The sequence below is a fragment of the Vidua chalybeata genome, chromosome 3 (assembly GCF_026979565.1).
Source record: "Vidua chalybeata isolate OUT-0048 chromosome 3, bVidCha1 merged haplotype, whole genome shotgun sequence".
Taxonomy (NCBI): domain Eukaryota; kingdom Metazoa; phylum Chordata; class Aves; order Passeriformes; family Viduidae; genus Vidua; species Vidua chalybeata.
In genome coordinates this window covers 47,211,580-47,231,289 of record NC_071532.1, presented here as the reverse complement: position 1 = coordinate 47,231,289, position 19,710 = coordinate 47,211,580, and the positions used below count along the sequence as shown (strand labels likewise).

Sequence of the window (19,710 nt, the reverse complement as noted above, 5' to 3'; positions counted from 1 at the left end):
TTCCTTGTTTTTGACTCACTGGCCATGCTGGTGCCAGTCTTGTGGTGGCAGAGGAGCACAAAGGCCAGAGAAGCGCTGTCCTGAGAGTGAGATTGGGATGTGCTCTTTGTGCTCAGAAACGTCTTTCTGCATTACTTATGCAAAAGGAAGAAAGCTCTTACATAAATGTTTAACTAGTGCAAAAGCTGGGTTTTTTAAAATTATGTACTGCACTGTTATCATTAGGCTTACATGTATGCTGTTACAGAAGAAACACAACAACATTTATGAGAAGAAAAACCTCTCTGCATTTAGTTTGTTTTCTCTGTACAGTTATCTTGTTTGTGTTGTTTGTAAGATTACCTGGTATTCACAGAATTTGAGTTACAAATGTTAGCAAAATCCCCAAAATTTCACAAGTTACTCCTGACCTTGCTTTGCAGAGTGTTATCAGGCATTAGTCACCTCTATTCCATAATCAGAGAGCAGGAGAAATAGCAGAAAAATAACCAAAAGTGGCAGTATTGTCTTACTAATTTTTTTAGGTACAAGTTATTAGCATAAAATATATTTTCCTTACTAGACCAAAGGAATGTACCATATGGGTTAGGGGAGAAACACAGAACAATGAAAGGATGTGGCTGTTGTGCCATCACACCAATAGTGTTACTTGGTATCTGTTAGAACAGGGAAGATCCTTACCTTCTCCCTGAGAGATCTGCATTTGTCATCTGTTAGATTAGCTAATGAAGCTGTTTTGTGGAAAAATACATCAAATTACATAAATTTAGTGGCAGTGATTTGCCTGCATCAGCCCTGCCCAGTGCGCAGTGGTAAGTGGTGTGTTGCAAGCTCTGATAATTCTGCCATGATAAATCCACCAGCTAATTGACTCAAAAGGTTACACCATATACTCAAGTGACTCTTATTTTCTCATCTAATAAAACTAGAGCCCAGTCTTGCAGGATATGGCATTTAAGAATGCATTTAATTGTAATAAGATTAATAGTTGAATTGAGATGACCCACATTTTTATTCTTACATACATGAATAATTAATTGTCCTGTTGGACTGACACCAGAGCGCTTTCCAGCATCTTGTCAGAACAAGACAAGGTTTATTATTCAGCAAAACAAAGTAACATAAACCATGTACAGGTGTTTACACTACACTTGGAACCATTTCAGGACATCCAGCTGTAAGACCACCACAAGGTTTTGTCCACCATTATGGGCCTTTTATTTCTTATTTAGTTGGTTGGCTGGTTGAAGGATCTTTTATTTCATGTGTGTTGAACCACCATTAGAGTGGCTGAAGAATGATGTTTAATTCTATTTGTAATCATCCCCAGAGATGAGGATCTTTCCATGTTGCCATTACTAACAACATGCATTCTTTCAACTTTTCAGAAAGCTGATACTCAATAAAGAGAAGCTTTCTAGTTTTGACTGGCAAATGTAGCAGACAAGAACAAGAATAATAAACCAAATCATGACTCTCTGTATATCCTATATCCTGTATACCAATGCATATCCCTATCTAGTATACTGCTTTTGTCATCAAAGCTTTTTTCAGAAGAAAAAATAAAATCCTCATTTTCAATGGGAAAAATTTGTTTTATTTACAGATTTTTTCTGTGTGTTTATTTTTTCATGCATTAACTTCAGGAATAGGCATTTATTTTATAATTTTCGACGGATTCCTGTCATCTGAGAATTTTAAAGGGAAAGAGGTGAAGTGTATTCATTAATACTCTATATGCTTTTATTAGTTAGCAGCAATGCCAAATGATTGGAAAGCAGGTTAGTACCTTAAAGGCAGCTATCAGAAAGGCTTTCTTCATTTATTCAGTTACAGTCCACATGACATACAGGACAAATAAGTGTCAAGAACTCAGGTGAGCATTATACACTCTGTTGCATTCTGCAATGTTTCGAGAGTCTTGTAATTTCGATCTCTGTTTGCTTGGCAATATACTGAGTTTTTAAAATTCAGTATATATGTACATTTGGCATGTAGAAGCTGTTGCATTTATTCTCTCTATTACCATTATTGTGAGCATCATTGCAATTATTGCTTTGAGGAACTCAAAATTTCTCTGGTCTGCAAGGGATGTAATCTTTTTCAGGCTGTCAAACCCAAAGAGAATTTAAATTTGAGAGCTTTCAAAGGAATTACTGGTGACATTTTAAAGTTTATGACAGAAAGACAGACAATAAAGTTCTGTCTAAAGCAAAAGCACCAAAACGAAGCACGGTGTTTGCCTTTTCACAGGCTGTTCAATGTCAGCCTCCTCTCAGGAGGACCCACTGCAGTGTTAATAACATCAAGATTGCTTCAGGTAATTCTCTGGCTTCCTTAGGGTAAATTTCAACCTGAACTAGACTGTTTGAAAAAGTGCAATTTACCTAAGTAGTCTGTAACCTCTTCTTTTTCCTAATCTGACCTGAATTCTCACCCCTTTGTCATTCACCTTAATCATATTAGACACCTGATAACAGTTAACATCATTAGCAAATGAGAAACAACAAAATCTTTACAGGCATTAGCGGTCTCTGCAGTGCACGTTTGCTTTAGGTTTCTCTTTAAGTGTGGATCAAAGCATTTCCTGGTCCCTACAGTTCATCTACTGTGCTTATTAGGCCTCCAAACACAGGAAGTTTACAGCTCAGGCTGCACTTTGATTCAAGTATAAGATATGTAAGTACAGAGAAGGTATTTGCCCATTCTAATTATTATTAGTAATTATTCTACAGAGTAATTTACATTTTGACTGGTGTGTCTCTGAGTCTTGCTTTAAAAAAATACAGCTTTTCCTTTTTGCCTGGTATATATCATTATTTACTATTATTCTTTGCATGTCATCTGCTAAGATAATTTTATAAATGTATTCTGCAAAGAATACAGGGGAAAAAATAATGTTTTCTTTTTGAAATGGCTGATACCTCTGTTTATTCTTTGGGGTCTGGAAATTACATCCCTAAGAGAAAAAAAAGGTCCCCTTGGAACAGTTGTTCCTTTCTGCTGTGCAAAAATACAGTGGACTAACCTGGCTACTGCAGTAGTTGCCTAAGCCAGCAGCTCTTCTGTCAGTCACGTAAGGTTTTGCAAACGCTCAGAGCAAACCTCACTGGAGAAGCAGTGCCCCACATTGTTGGGAAAACACTGCTGAATTCCATTATAAGAAAAGTTAACTGATCTTCAAGCATGAAGACCTCTTTGCAAATGTTTTCCATTATCTAAAATGTTGGCCCAGATCCACTAGCAAGAGCAATAGTGGGAATGTAGAACAAGTGGTGAATATGGTTGTCTCTTTTTGGTTTATTGCGTTTCTCATGATATTTGGTATTTTTACTGATCCCTAGTTGCTGAATAAAGTGATTATATGAGAAAGAACTTTCATTTAAATAAAATAAATGAGAATTTGGTAAAAATCAGTGGTAAAATTCAGCCGTTCCTGTTGCAAAGAAACATTTGAAAACATATACTCTGGAGGTGGGAAATTTCAAATGGAAAAAGAACCCTGAAATCTGCCATTTATACAATAATTTAAGCTACTGTAGGACAGTGGGGAGTGCAAGCTACAATATTTGAGAGTGGGATGTCCCCAATTTAGGGCAAATGCATTGCAGACCATCCATTCCTTGCAAGCTTCAGAAAGTGGCACATAAAGCAGTAACTGCCAATTCACCACATCTATGCAAAACGTCTTTTTCCAAGTGAGATGGGAACAGATGAAGTTGCTGGGGGACCAGGCACTTGCAGATAACACCAAATGCATGTTAAAAGTGATATGCATCATTCTCCTGCTCTTTTAAAATAGCTTGGGAAATCAGAAGGTGGTGGTGTTTGCAAAAATGAAAAAAAAAAATCAAACTTTAAGTACTAAATCAGTAAGATTTAATTGAGAAGATGACATAGTTCAGTTCATATCTGTTTGCCAGCACTTAAACAAGACAAAAAAAAAAATCTTTAAATGCAGGTTCAATGCAGTGAGTGGTGTGGGTGAGCAAGGCAATTTCTAAAATCCAGCTGAAGACTTCAAGAAACTATGTTGATGTGAACCAGTGCAGGAATTACAGGCCGGCAGCAGGGAGCCAGTATCTCCAGGGCAGCGCTATTCGGCTGTCCCAGTTCTGAGCCCGTGCTCCAGGGGGCCCTGCGCAGCCAAAAGTGATGCTCCCTTCACTCACCATCTGCAAGCCAAGGGGATGTGCTGCTGCAAGGGCTGTGAAACGCCCCTTTGCAGTCCCACATAAATAAAGTATCTCAGGGGCAGCCTCTTCTACCCAGGTCCTGCACACTTCCAAGAGTCACTGCTTGCTTTTTACAAACCACAGATTGTTATAGGAGCGAAGGTATATCCAGAGAGAAGTATTTTATTTTCAAATAAGAAGACAGCCAACATGAAGAGCAAGGAATTCTGTGTGTTGTGCTTGCATGTTTGTGATTGTTTCTGGATTAAAAATAAAAAAAAAAGAAAAGTTAAAAGTGGTCCAGCAGGGGCTTGCAGTGCTTGTTATTTGTTTTCTGTTTTGAACTGAGGTAGAAGGAAAACAGGTTTTTAGGTATTGGTTTTATATGGTCTTGCTGTGTCACACATTTAAAACAACTGTAAGTGCACCTCTTGAAGGATTCCTGATCTTTATCACACTGGGGTCTGTATCTCTGCTGCCCTCCTTTTCCCATAGTCTTTCAGGTCCTCCCTGCAAAACTGATGCACATTGCAAAGGGTGAGAGCAGCTGATTCAGTTAGCTGTAAAATATTTGGACTGTCCAACACCTTTAAATAAAAGTGTGTTTCTATATCCCTAAACGGAAATTCAGACTTCCACCTTTTCGTTTTGCTGCTTGGGTTTCAGCTGTACTTGGTCATGTGGCCTCTGACACTGTACAAGAAAAGCAACCTGTCCCTTTAACAGTTCCTGTCATTGAGACGGGAGCCCTTCTTCAGGGATATACTGGGAAGTTTTAACCAGCAGTATTCCCTGTGGCAGAAGAGACTTGAAATGACACTTCTCAGAGCTTGGTTAACCTCAGGAGTCACAGACTTATTCCGAATAAGCTTTATTATAATATTTAAGTTATTTCAAAAAGTGGTGATTTGGAAGTTGAAGTTTTGGAGTTGAGAGAAAAGATTTTTTTCTTTTGTATGCAGCCTCTAGTTTTTCTGTACACAAGTAGACACAATGAATCAGGCTTGCCTGTTAGATGTAGCTGATTTTGTGTACTCCAATCAATAGAAACTGTGACAGGTCACAGAGTAAGACTTAACTTCTTCAGCTACCTGCAGATTTCTATAAAAAGCTTACCTAGTTTTGTCTCATTGATGGCTGCAGTCCAGAAGATATAAAACTGCTTAGTCTTAACAACAGTGATCATTCTCGCTTCAAAGACCTTCAAAAATATCTGTGTGGCAGACCTGGGATGCCACTTAAAGATGCAGTTAGAGGCTGCCATGGTCATAATCATGGCCTGTTTCCACAGGGCACTATTACCAAGCTTATAAAAATCGTGCCCAGCTTTATTTAGCTTTACAAGGCTTTATCTTCATTCTAGCAGAACTGCATGAGCCTGTTTAAAAAGGGAGCCAAGCTATCACTAATGAATACCTGAATTGTGCCCATAAATGCTACTTCTCAGGGACATAGGAGAGGACTTTGCCTGTAGCTCCACATCAAGGAGCAGCACTGTTTGAATAACACCTCCCATAGAGCAGCCTTCTTCCTTTGTTCTTGCCCACCCCAGGCTATACCAACAAAAGCATTCATGTGGCTTCCTGATGTGCCACAGAAGTGATCAGGATGGAAATTTTTTTTTCAGGTTCCTTTTTTTCCCCACCCAGATCAGCTCCTTGAAACATTTTACCACACAGCTGCATAAATAGTTGGCTTTGGCAGAGCACAGGGAGGGAAGTGGGGTGGACACCAACATCCAAAGAAGGAGAGCTAGGGTTGTTTAAACTACCCTTGCCATCAGAGAAATGCTCCAAGAATCACAGGTCCAGCTGCATGAAATCCAAAAGCACAGCTCTAGATTGCCAGCTGCTTTTAGTGTGTATGAAGGACCTGTACAAAAGTGGGAGGCCACTGCATACAAATATGAGACTAGCTCTGATCTGTTTCTTTTGTGGGGGCTGTTGTCAGTGCTACGGACCATGCTGGTTGTTCAACATTATGTTGTTGGATAGCATCCAGAAGTAGCTTTGTGCCTCTAAAAAAGAAGCTTCAAGAGGTAAATTAAAGTGACCTTAGGAATGAGTGGTGCAAGCATTGAGGTCCCACAAACATCCATCCTGCTTACCATGCCATTAAGATCAGGTCTGTACAACACCAGATCCAGATCAACTGGCAACATAGATGTGTATCAGACTTGGGTGCATGGTTACTCAATTAGCGTGCAAAATCACCTGCAAACCAGCATGTATTTCAGACTTCTGTTTATGCTGGATTCAGAGGACAGACCATTCTTAGTCAGGAGTAATGCCTGCCAGAACAAAAAACGCTATCCTTCAGAAATACTTCAAAACAAATTATAACCAGAAATGTAAGTTTGGACAGATTTGGTGGTTTAGGCCAAATGTTTTATTTTATTTAGTACTATGTGTCCTAGAACCAGAGTTAGCACATTGTGTGACAACATCCTGATATTCTGCACAAGAATTACAATAGGAATGAAAAAAAAATCAGCTAAAAAAACCAGCTACATTCAGTTGGTTAAAATCCAGCTAACTCTAAAACACCAGTAGCTTATGAAGTCTAGCGTGGTTTCTCTATTTTTAATGTCTCAGACTTACAAAATGCCTTGAGATAGCTGAATGAAAAGTACTAAGAGCTTCTTGTTTTGTTTTCATGGTGGCCTTCTGTGGAGGGAGAGACTGTTAATATTGGTAACTACAGCAATGGAGAGCAGCATCCCTATATATTACTGAGTCAGTGGGTGTGTAGTTTTTAGGTACCCAGGAAAAAGCTTTTTACGCAATGAGTTAAGCTCTTTGCTATTTGAGGGTTTTGAAGATGTCTCTGGAGGTGGTTGTACTGCAGTCTGTTTGGACACATTACTGAATACCTGCCAGGTGTCTGCATCTGACTGAGCGGGCTGTTTTGCAGAATCCTGCTGGAAGGAAAACTGGTCACAGAGGTCTGTTTGAACACTTGGGATGATGGGAGAAAGGAACAAACCAAATTTTTATGGAGTCCCATCCTACAGGTCACAGAAAGTAATTTGCAAACATTGAGGAAATGTCAAGGAAAAGAGAGGTAACATGGTCCATCCAGCTCCAAAAGCATCTGTGAAAAATTACATAGCCCAGATGGCTGAAATTATTTTCACATTCATTGCACATGCAGTCTGGTTTTAGCTATCTCCAGTGCAGTCATTCTCCTGATCTATGGAAGTTATTCCCCCCTCAGTGCATGAGCATGTTTCCCATTCACATAAATAAGAGTTATGTCTTTCTATCCAGGAAGAGGGGATTTTATTTGTCTAGTGCCTAAGCAGCTTCTCACAGGACTGTTTTCCTCCCACATTCTCAGTTGTGTTCAGCTCTCCTGACCTCTGTTTTCTTTGTTTTGATCTGTTTGAACTTTTATATTTTAGGCAATGAATGTTAGTAAACTATGGAAGAGGTGACAGGCTAGAAATAAGATCCTTACTAGGTTAAACCACCTCAACCTAAAATATGAGAGGTGGCTAAAAAGAGAGAAAAAAAAATTGGAAAGTTTTGCAGCATAGATGTAATTTGATTTTATGTTATGATATCATCACATTTTCCTCTCTCCTTTCCCCTGGTACCTATCAATGAGAACCTTGTTTTGCTGTATGTGGGAAAGTTTGCTCTTATTTCCAGGGCTGCTGTCAATTGCTTTTAAAGTATCTGTCATAAGGTACTATTCAAGCAGAGCCAGGGATGACTATGGCTATCACTGCTCAAGTGATTTCTTTCGTGGGAGTTTAGGTGGTTTAATTAATGGAGTGCAATACTGATAAACAGGGTGCCTCAGCCCAAACAGGCACTGGTGCTGCACTAGCAATGACAGGGTCTCATTTTGATGTCACCCATTTATTTTCCAAGACTATTGCTGGGAGGGTGGAGCTAAGGTTTACTCAACATTATGTTTGATGTACCAGGGTTTTTGAAGCAAAAGTCTGTCAAGTTGGAATAGTCAAGTTTTGCCATTTGTTCACTTGGTTATAGGCATGCAGTGATGAGGTTAGGTGTGCTCTTTCTCCCTGTGACTTTGTTGCTGATCTGTCTGCTTCTTGTCCCTTTTTTTTTTTTTTTTTTTTTTTGGGGGGGGGGGGGGGAAGAGGGAAGAGACAGAAGAAGAGGAAGAAAGCAGCAACAGTTTTTTATTATTTTTAGTTTTTTCATCTTAAAAAAAATAAAATTTCTTTTTATTACTCTGTTACTGTTACAGACCAGGCCTTCCAGCCATTCCAACCTGTCTCCTTCTGTGTGACAGAAACTGTCATATAACTTTCTGATTATGATATTTCTTTTTGCTTTTTCTATCTCTTCTCTTTGCAGGCAAGTTCTCCTAACATGCTCATTGCCTCGTTAATCAAACAAATTGATATGCAGCCACCTTGGGAAACAATTATATAACTGGAGAGACCAGGGAGAAGGCAGGGGAGGTTTCAACAGCACACAGTCAGTAGCAATGTGGGATGAATGAGCTCCTGGATCACGCTGCAAGCCTGTTACCATCCCCTCAGTTGGCTCCTGTATGAATCAGGGTCAGCTAAAACCACTGGGAAGGGGGCTTGTACTTGTACTCTTAAGCGAGTGCTCTATAGGGTCCTTGGTCACAGTAGCTCTAGAATAACTTGGCATCGGCTTATGGATAGACCCTGCTCCTTTGCATCCTCTGTACTGATGGAAAAGCAGTTTTCCCTCAATTCCTTGTGGCGCTGGACAAGCGTCCTATTTACCCGGCCGCTCCCCGGGTTATCAGGGGCTGCACAAGAAGCAGATTAGGGCCATTCACACCGGCAGTTTCCTTAGTGCCTTTGCGAGACTGATAACCCCTGGCGGAGCGGCAGTGACGCCAGCAGGCAGCAATCTCGTCCCCAGGGAGAGCTGCCTGCTCTGCATGTGTGTTTATCCCCGCAGGTGTGGCTCCTGGAAACCCTGGCTCTCCCTCTGTATTTTGGCGCCTGCAGGAGTCTCCCAGATCGGTCATCACGGCTTGTCCGGCTCCAGTCATTCTCCCTGGGGAGCCTCTTCTGGGCAGGATCTAGGGAAGTGTTGCTCAACAGCAGCCTCATCCTTCACAGGTGGCCTTATGGCGCTGCCAAGGGGTATGTGCTGAGCCAGCCTGGCTGTGCCACAGCACGGTCCGCACCCGTTTCCTCCCTGCTGCCTGGCAGCCTGTTGGGAAAGGTGTTGGCTTCAGAAAACAAGACGGGCTAGGTGAGCAAACAAGAAGAGGCATGAGAACAGCTAGGTGTAATTCCTGAGCACTTCAGCGCTGCAAGTCGGAAGGCAGGGCGCAGCCCGAAGAGGCCGGGATGGTGGCAGGGACGAGTGCCCACCCGGGTGTGCAAGCTGTGCGCTCCACAGCCTCAGCCACAGCAAAGAGCCTGCCCGGCCCCGGGGCTGCGCCTCGCTTTCCACAAAGGTCCTTCCCACAAAGGCAGCACTTCATCTACTGTCCTCACCTTCGGGAAGCTGCGAAAGCAAAGTTTGAGGATTTTTGCACATGGCTGTGAATGTATATTAGCTTGCTTGGCCCAGGATATAGTGAGCCACTGAGAAGGAGTGTTTACTGAAGTGTACCCTGGCATCCTTATCCTTCCTTTGCAGCTGCTATTTACCAGACAGCGTTTGTGGTGAATGTAGCTGGCAGGAAACATCGTCTGGAATGAACTGGATGAGTTAAAGAATTTTTCACACTAACATTGTTGCAGGCATTTGAAAATACTTCACATGAGGGCATATTTTTGTAACACTGAATTAAATTAACGTTGCATGAAGCTGGCTCAACTAAATCGAATTTACCATCAAAATGTTTGGTGTTGTTATTTTCGTTCCCTGCCTTGTTTACAGCTCCTCTGTGTTAGGCTCTGTGTTGCAGAGAGATCATCTCCATCCACTCTATTGACACGTTGTATCACAAATGTGGCAGCAGCACAGCTGATTCATCTGCGCTGGGTGGGGGGTGTGCTTGGGGGGTGGAGGGTGAGATTTAGACTTTCTCTTGGCAATTTAAGAAACTGATTATGAAAATGCACATATTCCAGTTTTAGTCAAAATGGCCTGCTATGACACTATTTCTTTAAGAAACTTAGATTTCTTAACTAGAATGGGAATGTCTTCTTTAAACATTGCTGGAATAAAGTAGCAGGATTGTTTCTTCTATAGGCTGTTCCGAGATTGAGAAATTCCTTTCTCCATTCTGGGCTTTAACTTGACAATCAGATATAATTATTTTTCTTGTAGTTTGGTAACCCATGACTGGAATTTTTTCTTTATTTAACTATTATTCCAGAAACTGAGAAAACTGCTTAAAAATAGATCTAAAAATAGATCAGATCCCACAAAAACAGACAGCCATCAATATGCATGTCACCCCACCATGCTGAGTCTTTCTTTGTAGGTTGTGCAGTCTACTTCTTCCTTTACCCATTGCCTTTGTTTTCTTACTTTGTTCCTTGTTCAGATTTCATGTGGTACTGTTATTCTCTATTTTTTTCTTGAGAAAGTTTCTAGCAGATTGTGGTTGGTATAGCTGTATGGGAATAGACTATTTTGGTCAAGTTATTTATTTGAATTGGGACTCTCTAAAACCCCCTCCTTGTCATCAATCTAACAGAGATGTTCTGACAGTGTATTAGTCATTACTGGGGTGACATGAAGCAGAGTGTAGTTCTGGAAACGCCCTTCCAGTGAAAGACACTGAGCTTTAAACCCTCTTCACAGATGCGCAGAGCTGTACTAGCCATGCTTAATTCCCTTGCATGCTTAATAGGCTTTTTGCCTATAAATCCCCATGTGCCATTGAGATACTGGATTTTAGTTGTAGGGCTGGATTTAATGGGAAGCCTGGATGTCTCCAATTTATCTCACAGCTCCCGCCCTCAGTGTTGCTTATGGAGATGGGTGGGGTGCACTGCTGCTGCCACCCTGGTAAAAGCAGCAGAGGGAAAAGATTTTGCTGCCCAACACCCAGAAACAAGCTAAGAGCTGAGGCTTTGTCTCCAGAGCTCTGACAGCAGCATGGCCATGCAACAGATGAAGTAAACAAACCAACAATACAAGCATTTTTGTACAGAATAAGTCTGTTATTCTTCCTGACAGCATGACTCGGAATTTGAGTTGTCATTCTTTGTATTGTTCCTTATTTAAATAGAAAGAGAAAGCAGAACAAGGAATAATACAAATGAGACAGCCTGGGGCTTGTGCTTGCCTATAGGATATTCTTAAGGTTCTGTTGGCATTACAAACTGGAACGATTTTGTAACCAGGTCCCTGAACCCAGCTGTATTCTTAAAGCAGTTGGGCCTTAAAGTCTGACATGCTTCTTTGATTTATCCAACCAGGACTGTTATGCAGACTAATAACCAGGAATCCACAACCAGCCACTTACCAAGACTAATTCACTGACCACTCAATGTACAGAGTTTTCCTTAGCTGGTTGATGCAGCTCACAGTCATATAGAATAGCATCTGTGTATTAATGCCCTCTCCTTTTCAGCCCTAGGTGAGGTTCAGGCAGGAGGATGTTGGATGGGCTGCGGCAGGGATGCACACTGCTGCCCCTGGGCACTCTGAGCAGGGAGTCCTGTCTGTGGCAGGCTGCCAGGCTGGATTCTTCCTTGACTGTCCCTGCCAGGCAATGGCTTCTGGCACGAGCCCATGGCCAGAAGGCTGCTGGAAAGGTGCATGAAGCTGACAGGAATTTCAGACAGCAGTTTGTTGCAACCCTAATTCAGTAAAGCTTCAAAAATTTGCATTAGATGAATTTGGAGCCCTTTCTGGTCATTTGGAGTGGAAATCCATAGTGTATGCACAGAAAAGCCAAGATGGATTTTGGGAGATAGCCTTTTCTGCCTTACTCCAGCAGAGGCTGGCTATGCCTCTGAAAAGCAGTCCTCGGGCTTGCTGAAGTATCAAGGATGGGGATGTTTCACAAAGATACATCAAAAGAATATGGAGTTATACACACCTGAAAGCACACAAACTCCCAGCCAAGGGGTAACTATTTTGTCTTATCTGCATGGTAACCTACTCACCTGGCCAAGGAAGTCTTCTGGAGCATTCCCTTGGCTGAGGCAGGGGGGTATGGCTGCAGGGAAGCCCTGCACAAGGGGGCACATGACATAAATCCTTATTTCACTTTTCAAGACTGTGTAAACCTCAACTGGGCAGCCTGGAAGGTCTCTCATTCCACTAGACCATTTCTGTTTACACATCTGTAGCATTTAAACATTGCAGGATTGTTTAAATGCATTTAATGCATTTATGTTTATGTTTAAATAAATAAACAATGCATAGATTTTGTTTAAAGGCATAAACATTGCATGACAAACTCAGTTCACCGTCTTAAATAATTGGGGGATTTGGCCTGAAGCAAACAAACTGACAGTGGAGGAATTAAGGGGAACCACAGAATACCTCTCCATTATTGACAGGTAATAGATAACAGATTAACTTTATTGGCAGATAAATGAATAAATGATTAAGAGTCATATCCATTAATGGCAACCAGCAAACATCTACCCCACTTAGTCTCTTGATACAGTTTATGAAGTCAGTGCCTGGATGCCCAGGAATGCTTCTTGCCTCCCACTTGCAGCAGGAGGTGGGAAAATGAAGTGGAGAAGCAGCAACAAGAAGGTGGTGCCTGAGAGAAGGAGGAGGCATGAGGGACTCTGGAAGGCAAGTCAGATGCAATTAAAAAGTCTTTGACTGAGAGACAGGGAAAAATGAGGAAGCAAGATCACAAAGGCATCCAGCAAGAGGGGCAAATGGGAGCAGACACACATTCTGCTACAAGAGGGCATTAAAATGTCCTGGTCAGGAGATGTGGAGGGGAAACATAAGGGAACACACAAATAATTTATCTAGAGCAGACTGTGGCAACCAGTGAGGGTCAAAGGATGGAGGCACAACAGGAGGAAAAGGGTCACCCATGAGTAAATGCCTCATGCTCACAGACCCAGGTACCTGGGTGCAGGTACACAGTTTGTGGTAATTGGGAGTGGGGCTGTGGCTGAGCCTCATCCCCAGTGGGCTGCAGCTGTGAGGAGCAGGTGAGCAGCATTGAAGGTAATGAGACCTGGAGTGCCCAGGTGCACTGACCAATCACCAGAGGCAACAGAGGGCACACAGGTGCAGTGCATTAACATGAGGGCTATAAAAGGTTGGGCTAAAGAACAAGAAGGCTTAGTGCTTGCAGTCTTCTGAAATGATGTGGTGTTACTGTGTGTGGGCCAATGCTTGAAGCCTTCTGATGTGGTATGGTGTTACTGTGTATGGGTTGAAGCATTCTGAAATTGTACGATGCTACTCTGTGTATCGTGGCCGTGTCAACTGCAATATGTGCTGTGGCTTATGCTGTGACACCTGGAGGTGATAGAGAAGTCTACACTAGGGGGACACAGGGTACACATCGGATTGGTGGCATGGGGACACCATGCTAAGCTGCAGGAACTTCTTGTGTGGCACTGGGAGAAGTCCAGTCCTTTTCTCCCCATGTCTTTATTGTCTGATGCATAGTAGAGTCAGCATATGCAGTGAGACTGTCCTCAGCAGTGCACTAAACAACACTGATGGCAATACAATTTTCTCAGGGGTTTCTTATTATGCATTTGTTATTTTCAATAAATATAAGGTGGGAGAGTCAGCTAAAGGTAGTTCACTGGCTTACTTCCTATTCATATTTAAAATTTGGAAGCTTAAGCCTTTTCTTTCTAATGTTGTGGCTGTTCAGCAGAGGTTGTAAAGCTTTGCTTTCAGTGGGGAAATTGATCATCTTGAAAACTGAAAATTGGTTCTGCCTGACACTGTCATACAAGTAAGACAGAGTGCAGTGCATACTGTTCTTTTTGTCCCTTTTATGCTATAGATTTCCTAGTGTGGGGTAGTTGTACTAAGTTCATGAATGCACACTCATTTTTAATTGGGTATTTGTTCACAAACATACAAAGCATATGGAAGTCTTGTTAAGAAGGATTTAGTTGCTTTGTGACTATATACAAACATTTGAATACTTGAATCAGACTGAATCATGAGGTTAAAAATAGATTGGTCAAGTCTTCAGATTTACTTTCTAAATTTTAAACCCTGTGGAGGCATATGGAAGAATTTAAAGTTAGTTCACTTTAATCTCTTTCTCTAATACCAGAAGGAGTAAACAAGGGGTTTCTTTTCCTTTTCTTTTAATGAAAACAGGAGATTCTCAAGACTTGAAATGAAGTCCTGAGAAGAGGCAACAGCTTGTTTCCTGCTTCCTTCCCGTTTTGTTTGTGCCGGGGACCCTCAACTGTTGGGCTTGGCCCCCAACCCTCCTGCACCCTCATCCCACATGCTGTCTTTTCCTTGGTGCTTCTGTTTCTTGTCTCCCATGGACAGTTGGCATTGTGCTTGGATGTGCTTGGGCTGCTCCTGCTCACTTTGGCTGCAAGGCCATTGCCACTGAATGTAAATGTGGATGTAAATCCCTGGCCTGGACTGTGAGAATGGCAGCTGTTTGGAGTATGCATCTCATCTAATCTCAGCCCTTTTTCCTCTTCACACAGCAGCAGGGATGGTTGGTGGGGTCGGGATGTTGTGCAGTTGTAGCCTGTGCTGTTTGTCCCTGTAATACTAAGGTGAGGCCCTCTTTGTCATTGTAGGAGTGTAGCAGAACCCGACCTCCAGGAATTGCCCAATTTAATAGCTGCAGATGAAAAGGTATAGCAGCTGGAAAGAGCTGCTGCTAGAGCATAGCTTTGCTTTGCAAATTCAAGAATTGCCAAGTTGCAAAGGTGAGCTTATGCAAGTAATGGGGTGTGGGGCAATTATTTAAAATCATCAGTCACCATCTGTAGAAAGTGGTTTTCTGCCACTTCTGGTACTTCAAAACAGCAATGCCATTTTTGCTCTTCTAAGAAGGACATCAAGACATTTTTAACATGAAAGGATGAAGTCTGAGAGAATCACTGACTTGCAACTGTGTAGTGGGACTTTACATATGACACTCCATCTCAGAATCATTTTTCCCCTTTTGAACTTGTAGTGATATGTCTTTGATAGAGTTAAAAAGGTATTTTAGAAAATTATATGCAGGGATCTTGCTAAAGGTCCAACATTTAAAATCTTTCATAAGTGTGTGTGGGTATATGCCTAAGAGAAATTTTTCTGTGTATGTAGGAATAAGTCACACAGTTTTCAACACATTTCCTTGCTTTCTTCATTCCAAGCTCGCTTTCATTTGTGCAACTACAAAACTTCTACTGTTTTTAGTCCTAGATAAGATTCAGAGGGCCACAACAAATTGGCAGTACAGTCTTTATCTGTTTTCATAACCGGCAGGACTCGGGTTGGTCCAGTCGGGAGGGGAAGCTGTGAAGGGACTAGCCTGGGCTGGGCCAAGGCTGCAGTCTCTGGGTGAAGGGTTCCCTCAGGGTGATGCTGGAGTGCTGCTGGGGAGCAGGGCTGGCTGCTCCCTTCTCAAGCTGGAGAACCCGTGTATTCCGGGTGCAGACCTGCCACCCTGGTGCTCTGGCAGTCAGTGTTAGCGGCAGCTGCACACGGTGGTGGAAGTGACACATGTCTAGCAGGAAAGGAAGAAGGTGTTTTCAAAGGGGGGCTGCAGCCAGATAACTGCAGCTGGGTGGCTCTGCCTTTGTTTGAAATGTAGTGCTGGGGAGTCAGCAAGGCCTTTGGCTCAGCTCCTGTGAGCCTTTGTATGTGCCTGTCAATAGACGTTTTCATATTTTAAGGAGTGGTTACCCAGCATTTTTAGGACACATGGCTCTTCCTCAGGAATGGGACTGTTTGGCTTGTTGATGCTTTTCATCTGGAGTATGAAGTACTGCTTTGAAGGCTGATGGGGTTTCTTGCCCTCTCTGGGTCTGGAAGTTGATGGAGAAGTGAGTGGCACAGATGCTTTGGAGAACAGTCTAGGCTATAAAGAAGAATAAACTTAATAATCCTTGTCAAGGCAGTTACTGTTCATCAGTGTCAGATGGTAAGTCACTGAGATCACTTCATCTTCATATATTTCTATATTGTATCTTCAAATTATAGACTACATTGATGCTTTTTTAGAAATATATCATATAGTTAATTATAGCTGAATTTAGTAGTTCCTGGCATTGAATATTGCTTTCAAACTGGTTTCACCTGGGATAGAAGCATTACAGATCTGCTGCTTCCTCTCATCACAAAAGGTAACAAATTAAATTAGATAGTTAATTATCATTACAGGTAAGATTTAGGTGTTGGTTTATATGTTTAATTTATCCCCTAGAATGAAATATGGATAAATATGAACATGAGGAATGTTTAAATTGAAAGGAAATGATATGATAAATACAAATTTTGAGAAGATGTGCATAAAAAGTTAGTTATGCAGGATATTGTTTTCTCTCTCTGCTTTAAATACTAGTCAAAACTTCCTTCTTGAATTTAGCTTGAATTCAGATTGCTTTCTGTTTGCTACATCTTCTAATTAGTCACCTATTGACATTGTTTTAGAGACAAGAGAAACTGAATGTTGCTTCTATGTGTTCACTCGGTTTAGATCTAATTTTCTGTTTAGGGCACCCACATGGGAGATCATAAAAAAAACTTCAATGATTCATTGGGTGGCTGAAGCTGTTAGTACTCCTCAGGGATGGCACAAGAAATGAAATCTCAATTGAGGACTTTCCCCTACAAAGTAAAGCCTTTGAATCAGAGCATACCTCTGAGCCTTTTGTCTGCCAAATGGGTGGGGGTAATTCAGTTGAGAAAATGCAGTCAAGATGTGAAAAAACGTGCCTGGGGGCATCCAATGTTTCCAATGATACACGGATGTTAGCAACATGCTGAGCTTTAAGATCCCAGAGCACACTGCGACAGAATATTCCCTTCTCAGTCTCTGGGAATTAAATTAGGTGTCAAACCAAAGGCCTTTAGGGAACTAAAATCAGCAAACGTTTGGTTTTCAGTTGGAACTTTTACATGACTTACCATAAGCTTTCACACACAGAAAGTTTGTAATATGATTCTCTGCTGGCATTGAAATGAGGACTTGTCACTATTTTAATGGCAGTGCCTTTTGCGTGAGCCAGTTGTAACTTTTAACTCAGAAGATTAAAAAAAATTCGGACTATACTTCAGCAAAATGAATTCTAAAAAGTTTGAAAATATGACGTGTACTTTATAGTATTTTACAGTATATACACTTTATAATAGATGGCATAAAATTGATCTTAAGATTTCTTAATTCCTCAAATTATGTGTAGACCTGAACTGAATTACTTTTAAAGTTCCAGCAGAGACCCCTGTTCCAACTAAATCCACAAGTTGATCATTTCACATATTCTGTTACATAAAAATTTTAAATAATAAAAAAGAATTGAAGCTAAATGTGTATTCCTCTGAAAGGAGAAAGTAGACAAAGTCAACAAAAGTGAAATATATTGTAGTTGTGCTATACATTTGTTTTAAATGAATTTGAAGTACACCACTTTGAATATCTTGCGTGAAGGTATCACTATGGAGGGAGGATCTCCTTAGTGCAGATTGTTTATTTTAAGATAAAATAATAAAAAAAAATAGAGAAACTGGATCTTATTCAATGGTTCATCATAAAATATGAAGAACATCTTTAATGCTTTCAATTTTCTTCCTCTTATAGACTGTTGTAAATAGGCAATATTCTTGATCTCAGCTGCTCAAGTTTAGGTGAGGTCTCCTGAATAATGAGAATTCTCCTGTAAGTAATTCTCCTCCAATACATTTTTGTTTCTTTTAATGCTCAGTGGATTTTTTTCAGTATTTGAAATATGCTGAAATTGTCAAGAGGACTAAAGACCCCTGCTTTCCTCTCCATTTCCATAAAAAAAAAAAAAAAGCCTATGTAGCTTCATGTAGAGGGGCAAGGAAATGTCAACTGTCATAAATTCTTAGGTTGAAGATCTTCCAGCTGAGCTAGTGGTAACTCCCAGGCAATTGTTTTTTTTTAGAAGGACATGTTTTGTAGACCTAATAACTAGACCTCTAGGTTATTTAAGGTGTTCGCCTCTGGACTCTTCATAACTGGTTGAGATAAGTGCAGCGTCAGGAATGAGTCTCATAGCCCAGATGATGGAGGTCTTGTAATGCTGAGGAGAGCAAAAGATTTATTTTACGTGCCGCCTGTTAATAAATCTTTATTTAATGGTTGCTTTTCTATGACAGCAGGAAAGAAGTTGACTCATGTTCAGCCTGAAGCCTGCAGATCCTTTTGTGAGAACTGCCGCAGGGCCAGCTGTCTCCCATCCCCTGCTTATCCTCCGAACTTATTTCTTCCCAAGTGAAGTATTTTGCAACAATATGTCCTTTTTTGCATACTGCTTCCCCTTTGTCTTAGCCCATTTCTCCAATTTCCATATCCATCTGTGTATCTAATCTGCTCTCTGTTATTCCTGCAGCTCCTAGCTTTCTGCAGTCTGAAAACTCAGAAATCAGGTTGCATCATCGTCATCAACATACATGGTCCTCTCTTACTCATGGTTTTTAGTGCTTTCTGCTGTCCTCTGCAGGCTCAGGCACTTCTTGCAAATTTCTGCTGAGCACCATGATCTGAAGAGGATGGTCACTGAGGCCCCAGAAGAGCCTCAAAATGGATGTCTTGGTCACAAGACTCCAAATGTGAACAGTTCCTAAACAAGTACACTGTAAGAATATTGAATAGTGTCAAAATGTCTTGATCCATCTTTCCAGTTTGATGAGGATCTACTGGCAATTACTTTTTGATGTGGCTTCCTTGTCCTGCACAGTTTCATGCAGATCATTCTCTTCATGAATATGCCATGTGAAGCAGCATTGGGAACCATATAAAAATTGAGCTGTATCTTATTTGCTTTCTTCTTATTTGTAAGGTGTATTATTGAACAAAAGTTAACTTTATTTGACAATAATTTACAAAGTTTCTCACAAAGGCAAGTGACCTCAAAATCTTTACATGCTTACAAAATAGTATGTGTGATTCTTTTCAGACTGAAAGATCAGTGGGGGCCCTGTGAAACCTACTTTTGGCCCATAGAGATAAACATTTACTTGCCTTTTCTCTGTCCTCTGCACTGTTGTGCCTGGATCTGTGCTACTGACCTCTCCAGATTTGTGTGGAGGAGGATTTTGTTGTCTGTGGCTATGACAGCTGGAGGGCAGAGGCAGCGTGGAGTGGACCGGGGTGCCGGTGTGTGGCAGCCCTGCAAGGGCCTGGCGAGCCTGCGTCAACCCAGACCGCTCTGGTGACCTCTCTGGGGTACAAGGATTCCATTTTTCTACCTGTTTCATGCCCAAACCACATCTGCCATGACCCCTTCCTCTCACATAGCAAAGATACGCTTAGTGGCCTGTGGTGTTTGTGTTTCAGCAGCATTTGGATAGTTAGGTCTTTCTCCTTTCCAGCAGGTTCTGCTGTGTGTGATACTATTCAGGAAAATTTTTTATTCAGCCTGCTTTATACCTGTTGTAGTCATCTGAAGTGGGTGTTGAACAGTATCAAAACTTTTGTTATTTTCCTCCCTTTTTAATGTCCCCAAACTAAC

The 19,710-nt window shown here is 41.4% G+C and overlaps 1 protein-coding gene across 3 annotated transcripts in view; it reads left to right on the top strand.

Moving 5' to 3' along the window:
• Positions 1 to 19,710, top strand: part of SASH1 (SAM and SH3 domain containing 1) — a 189,412-nt gene that overhangs the window by 32,343 nt on the left and 137,359 nt on the right. Inside the window, exon 1 of one of the 3 annotated variants that reach the window (XM_053937996.1) lies at positions 18,421 to 18,470. The exons of the other annotated variants lie outside the window; for them this stretch is intronic. The gene's annotated coding sequence lies outside the window, so the exon portion shown is untranslated. Of the gene's footprint in view, positions 1 to 18,420; positions 18,471 to 19,710 lie in introns of those variants that run through there. 3 annotated transcript variants of the gene reach the window in all.